The sequence below is a fragment of the Barbus barbus genome, assembly GCF_936440315.1.
Source record: "Barbus barbus genome assembly, chromosome: 1".
NCBI classification, from domain to species: Eukaryota; Metazoa; Chordata; class Actinopteri; order Cypriniformes; family Cyprinidae; genus Barbus; species Barbus barbus.
In genome coordinates, this window is record NC_136729.1 from 18,001,125 (window position 1) to 18,007,176 (window position 6,052).

Below are 6,052 nucleotides of genomic sequence, written 5' to 3' on the forward strand. Positions count from 1 at the left end.
AAATGCTATGATAAAATGTTAGATATGTTTATGAATGTGAATTGAAATCCTCGCAAGCCTCTCATCTGGCTCTCAGTGGAACAGATTGAAGCTTTTTTTTTGGCTGACAACCATGTATTTGGGAGACAGGTTGGCTCATACCGATCTCTCCACTGTAGTCAACCCTCCACCAATTAGAAAGCTGTTTTTGTTCTTATGCCTTAACTGCTTTTTTTCTTTTTTCCTTTTTTAGAGAGAGATAACTAGAGGAGTGAGATTAGGAACTGGTGTTTGTGGGCTTTCTCACTGTGTGGTCCCCAAGGTCTTGTTTGAATTTTCCTGCTTCAGCACCATTAGAATAAAAAGGTCTTTTCTGCCTGTTTTTTACGTTTCAATTTATTTGGCAGTCTGAAAGGCAACAGAAATCTTTCCAGAAAAATTCACACTCTGCCTGTCAAAAAATGCCTTTTGAATGACTTCCCATTCTGCCCATGCTACATTTAGGCTTTTATGCACAGTAGTGAAAAATAACTTATTAATAAAGCATGTTGCTCTGAATCAAGCATGAAGAAAATAAGCACCACAGAAATCTGATGCTAGTTTAAATGTTTTCAGGGGAAAGGATATCTTCAGAGCAAATCATGCTTCCTAATGACATTCTGTAGGAGCTTGCATTTGCTTGTCTTTTTGTAGAAATCATAATGTGAAAACATCTGCCTGGATTAATCGTGAAGCAAGACTAGCTGCCTGCATGATAATTGTTTTCAGTATCCCAAAGGCATCTCATCCTAATTGCACGTATTCAAGCCACATGTCCAGTTTTATCTGGGGCATTGGAAGCTGTTTATTGCCTTAGCCTTGAGAAACGCCATCTCGTGTTGTCTGGCCCAGAACACCATCTGCAAGAGAAGGGAATGAAGTATCTCATATTTTCTGTGCCAATGTAGTATTGTTTGTATTTTCTTCTTTTATTTTTATTTTTTTTTGTCCTATGGCAACATTAAGACATCAGTTAATGTGTTCTCATTTGCATGTATGGCCTAACATGTTATAACTACCATACATCCAACAGCATCAGGAAGAAAAGATTAAAGGTTTCATAGAAATAGCGAAAATCTCTCTTATGTAATATATGGAGAATCTGATCGTACAGATTCTGAGCCAAATTATCCTTCAAAACATGGACAGAAAGGGTGGTGGATAAGTTAGTGAATTTGTAAACATTTGTGTAGATACTAATTACTAATGATTGATGACATTAAAAATCAATGACGGTTATTAGCAAGAAAGCTAAAGAATAAACGCTTAGATCCGCACGCGCTCAATGCTAAGCTTTGTTAGTTTGCTGATCAAGACTTGATTTAAAGTCAAGTCAAATGATAGCATCATTTTAAGATCATTTCCTCACACAATGAAAGCTACCCCGCTCTTTCTCTCTCTGTCTCGGGTGGGGTTTGTGCTGCTGATCGCTGCAGTGGAGCGCCCCCTGCTGTTCTCTACGTCTGCTCTTCAAGCTTCTGTTCTCCTCAGTCTCCGGGATGCGGTGTCGGTGCGGTTCCCACTCTCTCTACCTCTGAAAACACAGGACGTCTGTATATGCACACCACAACATCAAAGGTTATGCAGGTAGGCTGGTTTTCCGTCTTATCTGGGTGTTTAGTGTAGCGTGTTGATGCGGAATGAAGTGATGCGCTCGTGAGGATACAGCAGGATTTCATTCTCAGTGCAACATCAAACCCGCTGCTGCGAGTCCGTACATGATGATAGTCGTCCTCCTCAGCCGTCTCTCAACTATTAAAATCGTTGTTAGAGTCAAAGAGATGGAAAATACGCAAATCGAAGGGTCGTCGGTTTGTTTCTTTCATTTTTGTGTGCAACTCCTTTTCTTTTGAGAGCTTCTTTGGTGTGCCTATATTCACTTTCTCATTAAGAGCCACGGCTGAAAATATCATGACAAAAACCTGGAAAGTCCTCAAAAAAGTTGGTGATAATTTGTCGCACCGTGAAACAGTCCCAGTTAAGTTTTACTTTATCACGTTAAATCTCCAAAAATTTAAATATTTTATCTATCTATCTATCTATCTGGGTAGTTGACATGAAATATTATTATTATTATTTTAAAACGTTTAAGCGATATTTTATATTTTTAAATGAATAAAACTTGTTACAATTATATTATTATTTTAGATAATAAATATTAAGATATGTGCTGATATTAAGATACTAGTCAGTATTTAATATTAAAAAAGTGAGTCTGAGTGGTTAAAAGCTTAAAAGAACAGGGTCATGCAAGAGTGACAATTTTCTTTGTACGCCCCTTATGCAAATTTTAACCTACAATCTTCATGTTCATAGAAATGTCAGTTTATATGGGTAGTTGAGAGATATCATTGTTATTCAGATTTAGTTTTGTTTACAATTACAAGCGGACCTGCTTGGCCGGTAGCCAGTGAAGTCTGATTAATAAATCTGTTTGTAGGGAATTTTGCATTCTGGTATAAATCTTTCAGCAACTGACACATAAAATCATGATTAGATGCTGGAATATAAACATAATTATGTCCTAGTCCTTCAGTTCTGGCTGATTTGTAGAGCTTATCATGAACATGCTAAATCAAGCATCAAATTCAAGCCTCAAGCTGGAAATCAAGCATCATGCTGCTGTTGTAAAAGATGAGCTCCTTTTTGTCCGGAGAACAATAGCCGGCCCACTCCCCTGAATCAATCAATGAAACCACAAGGACTAGAAAATATTGGGCATATTCTAAAAATATGTTCACAGAGTGGCTAAACTTTTCATAACTAAGAACAAAAGATCGTCTAGCAATAAATGAATGCTCACGCTATAAGTTTGCTCGTCTTTGTGCGTGTAGCTCAAAGCAGCTAATCTGAAATCTGAAACATAATATAGAGGGGTAGAGAGACGGGAAGTGGAGTGGTAGGGAAGAGAGAGAGCCAGATTGAGTGTGAAGGAGGGACTGTGCTTATAAAGGTGCATAAATCCTGAGTGTGATCCCAGTTGGTGGTTCCGTTTCCACAACAGTCTCCTGCCGTTCTCTTGTCCCGGCAACCTGCTCCCACACACACACACACACACACACACACACACACACACACACGCACATGCATGCACACACGCGCACACACACACACACACACACACACACTGCCCCGCCCCTCCTTTCAGATCCCTTATAGTTACGGTTCTATGCTGAAGGACAAACACGGTTTGCAAGAGCATGCTGAGATGATATTTATGCACCAGTAGGACATTTATAAATTGATCTCTTGCAGGAATTGGATAGCAATGGAAAGAAAGCCTGGGTGAGGTTACTCACTTTAGGGGTAATTTTAGCAAATAAATATTTAGTTGATAATCTCAAAAAATATCTTAATGTAGTTTTGCTACAAATTGCAGGAGATTTTGAACTGTTTTCAATGATAAATTCAGTTGTGCAGTAGTGGTGAGATGTGAGGGTGTGGGCAGGTTTTTTTTTTGGTGCTGCTAATGTGGATGTAAGCGGTTTTGGCCCAAAGCTGCTGTCTGGTTTAGCACCCGCTCTGAAATATATGATCCTGTTGCCTTTGTGTGTGTGTTTGTGTTTGTGTGATAACCTCTGGCAATGTGCCTGGGAAGAGGAGGACAAGGGTCAGAGAGGCATGTTCTCACTCAGCTCAATTTAAAATCTACTGCTCACTATACATATATAGAAATGTTGATTTGCAGTTAGCAGTCACATTCACAGCCCATAAAAGTGCAGAAAGGATACATGTATTCCAGTTTATATACAAGTTTGGGGTCGGTACGATTTTTTTAAAAATGTTTTTGAAAGAAATCTCTTATTGCTCACCTATGGTGCATTCATTTGAAAAACAGAAAACAGTGCTATTGTGAAACATTATTATAATTTAAAACAAGCATTTTCTTTTTTTTAACGTATTTTAATTTATTCAAAATTTTCAGCAATCATTACTCTAGCCTTCAGTGTCACATGATCCTTCAGAAATCTAATATGCTCATTTGTTTCTCAAGAAACCTTTTATTTATGATTATAAATGGTGAAAACAGTTGTGCTGCTTCATATTTTGGTGGAAACCGTGATACATTTTTCAAAAATCTTTGATAAATCAAAAGATTAAAAGAGCAGCATTTATTCAAAATAGATTTTTTTTTGTAACAATTAGGCCTAACTGTCACTTTTGATCAGTTGCTGAATTAATTAATTTCTTAAATATTTCTTAAAGTGTAAATAATTCAAATAAAAAATAATTTGACTGCCCACTGATGAAAATGTGGCTTTTGCTTAACTTTAGAACATGCTCTGTAGGACTTACAAAAATAAAAAAAATTCTTGCCAGTGCTGTAGTGCACAAATTTGGTGCACACTGTTATCCCAAGAGTATCACACATTAAGGATGGGTAATGGGGGTGTGCCGGCGGCTCTGACTTCAGAATGATGTAAATACCATGTAGAAAAAACATGATTTCAAGTAGAGTTTCGCCCACACAGTTACACTGGTGTTAATGATCTTAGTTATCTGCCCAGGATATGTGGTACCTCAAGCAGAATTTGTATTTCTTAGTCATTTACTTCATGGATCAGGAGCTGTGTTTTCATGAGGTCTCATCTTAAGGTTTTGTCAGATATTGAGTTTGGGCTCTGGATAAATATGAAAATTGCGATATTCAGAAATAAACATGATTTACAGGTCCTTTTCAAAAAATTTGCATATTGTGATAAAGTTCATTATTTTCTGTAATGTACTGATAAACATTAGACTTTCATATATTTTAGATTCATTACAACACAACTGAAGTAGTTCAAGCCTTTTATTGTTTTAATATTGATGATTTTGGCATACAGCTCATGAAAACCCAAAATTCCTATCTCAAAAAATTAGCATATCATGAAAAGGTTCTCTAAACGAGCTATTAACCTAATCATCTGAATCAACTAATTATCTCTAAACACCTGAAAAAGATTCCTGAGGCTTTTAAAAACGCCCAGCCTGGTTCATTACTCAAAACCGCAATCATGGGTAAGACTGCCGACCTGACTGCTGTCCAGAAGGCCATCATTGACACCCTCAAGCAAGAGGGTAAGACACAGAAAGAAATTTCTGAACGAATAGGCTGTTCCCAGGGTGCTGTATCAAGGCACCTCAGTGGGAAGTCTGTGGGAAGGAAAAAGTGTGACAGAAAACGCAGCACAACGAGAAGAGGTGACCGGACCCTGAGGAAGATTGTGGAGAAGGACCGATTCCAGACCTTGGGGGACCTGCGGAAGCAGTGGACTGAGTCTGGAGTAGAAACATCCAGAGCCACCGTGTACAGGCGTGTGCAGGAAATGGGCTACAGGTGCCGCATTCCCCAGGTCAAGCCACTTTTGAACCAGAAACAGCGGCAGAAGCGCCTGACCTGGGCTACAGAGAAGCAGCACTGGACTGTTGCTCAGTGGTCCAAAGTACTTTTTTCGGATGAACGCAAATTTTGCATGTCATTCGGAAATCAAGGTGCCAGAGTCTGGAGGAAGACTGGGGAGAGGGAAATGCCAAAATGCCTGAAGTCCAGTGTCAAGTACCCACAGTCAGTGATGGTCTGGGGTGCCATATCAGCTGCTGGTGTTGGTCCACTGTGTTTTATCAAGGGCAGGGTCAATGCAGCTAGCTATCAGGAGATTTTGGAGCACTTCATGCTTCCATCTGCTGAAAAGCTTTATGGAGATGAAGATTTCATTTTTCAGCACGACCTGGCACCTGCTCACAGTGCCAAAACCACTGGTAAATGGTTTACTGACCATGGTATTACTGTGCTCAATTGGCCTGCCAACTCTCCTGACCTGAACCCCATAGAGAATCTGTGGGATATTGTGAAGAGAAAGTTGAGAGACGCAAGACCCAACACTCTGGATGAGCTTAAGGCCGCTATCGAAGCATCCTGGGCCTCCATAACACCTCAGCAGTGCCACAGGCTGATTGCCTCCATGCCACGCCGCATTGAAGCAGTCATTTCTGCAAAAGGATTCCCGACCAAGTATTGAGTGCATAACTGAACATAATTATTTGAAGGTTG